This window comes from Colobus angolensis, unplaced genomic scaffold (genome assembly GCF_000951035.1).
Source record: "Colobus angolensis palliatus isolate OR3802 unplaced genomic scaffold, Cang.pa_1.0 Scaffold107, whole genome shotgun sequence".
Classification (NCBI taxonomy): Eukaryota; Metazoa; Chordata; class Mammalia; order Primates; family Cercopithecidae; genus Colobus; species Colobus angolensis.
Window position 1 is genome coordinate 1,286,767 of NW_012111697.1, and position 1,777 is coordinate 1,288,543.

The following is a 1,777-nucleotide window of genomic DNA, read 5'->3' on the forward strand; positions in this document are numbered from 1 at the left end:
CACCACCACCACCACCACCATCACCACCACCACCACCACCACTGCCGTCACCACCACCACCACCACCACCATTACCACCAGGACCCCCTTCTGGGAAGAGAGGAGCCAGGCAGCCTCCCTGTGGCCTGGGGAGAATGGGATGTGGGGAGGGGACAGAGTAGGAAGACAGGTCAAGGATGCTGGGCTTAGCTGAGGAGCCCAGGCAGAGCTGTGTCTCCCTGCACCTGCCTGGCGCTGTAGCTGCCTCTAGGCATGGTCTCAATCCTATGACCCGCTCATGGTGTGAGCTTCCCCTTCCCTGGAGGACAGTTCCTGGAGGGGGTATGGGCCAAGAAAAAGCTCTAACCAGCACCCTGGCCAAATCCCTGGAACCAGCCCTTCCTTCCAGCAGACCGTCTGTCAGGCAGGGGCATCCTGGGCCAAGAAGCTCCCAGGGCCAGGTCTGGACCAGGTTCTAGGAGGCAGCATTCTAAGGGGAGGCGGTGAGATGGTGGAGTGACCTGGCCAGGGGCTGTGTTCAGGGGCGACTCTGGATGGGAAGAGCCGCTAATGTGGGGGTGGGAGAGGACAAGGTGAAGACACTGGGTCTGCCCTACTAAGCCCCCAAACTTTCTCCATCTCCAGGGGTCTGAGGGTGGGAGGACAGTGAAGACACAAGTGGCTCTCACTGGCAGGGGACCGGGAAGACTGGTTGGCAGTAAGGTGAGAACAGTCGAGACCCCAGTTACTCATCCCCCCAAACCATCTCTCCTGTCCCTCCCTGGAGGAGCTCAGAGGCACCCTGTGTAGACAAAGAAATAAGTCTGGAGTAGTCAGTATCCATGATTCGGGACAGAGAGTGGAAAAATACCACTGCCATTCCCATGACCCCTGAGCTCTCTGCCTACCCAGAAACCCCTATGTGGGGGCAGGAGGACATGGACCCATTCTCAGGCGGGGACTTTGGACCCATTCTCAGAGGGAGACTTTGGAGTCCAGGGCCTCCAGACCAGGCCAGTGCCCAGTGCCCACCAGGATCCCAGCCCAGGGAGCAGCTGGCCTTCTGCAGGCTGGGTCTGCCCACTGCTGCCCTCTTCCCCCAATTGCTGGCTAACCCGCCCCCTCTCCTGGGCCCTGCTGCCAAACCCTGCAGTCATTGCATGCTCTGAACATCCGTCCTCACTGCGCCGGCTGCGAGCTTGTTCACTCTACTCACAGGCCCTCCTGCTTTCCAAGAATAAGTCACTGCACTGCGTGGCACCTGGACCCTGCCCACAGTAGGTACTCAGACTGACCCACAGTCCAGAACTTGGGGAGCTCAGCCTGCCGCAGCCTGACCAGCCCCTAAACTGGTCAAGTTCCTGCGCTAATTGCAGGACTGCGGTCATGGCCATTTCACAGATGAGGAAACTGAGGGTAACTGCCTTGTAAAAGCCCCGCAGCAAAATCGAGTCAGGAGGAAAAGTCCAGCGGTGGACGGACCCAAAACTCCCCCAGGTGCAGGCGGCAGGGAGGTGGGAACACGGAGCTTTGGCACCCTGGGCCAGCAGCCCCTGCCCTCCCAGCAGTCATAGCGCTCTCTGAGGCCAGACCGCAGGTGCCCCAGGCAGACCCGTCCGAGTCCCCGGAGAGGGGGCGCCCCTCGTTCGGCCTCCGCCCGGCACCCTCCCACCTGGGTCCCGCTCACCGATGATGATGGTGCAGGCGCTCAGCAGCCCGATCTCCTTCTTGAGCGCCACTCGCTCCGAGGCGCCGGGGACGGGGCCTGGGACCCGGGAGGGCGAGGGCGCAGGGCTGG

General features: G+C 61.8%; 1 protein-coding gene across 1 annotated transcript in view; it reads right to left on the minus strand.

Moving 5' to 3' along the window:
• Positions 1-1,771, minus strand: part of SLC7A10 (solute carrier family 7 (neutral amino acid transporter light chain, asc system), member 10) — a 17,123-nt gene extending 15,352 nt beyond the window's left edge. The window contains exon 1 of the mRNA XM_011947360.1: positions 1,667-1,771. The gene's annotated coding sequence lies outside the window, so the exon portion shown is untranslated. The remainder of the gene's footprint in view (positions 1-1,666) is intronic.
• Between the last annotated feature and the right edge of the window lie 6 nt (positions 1,772-1,777).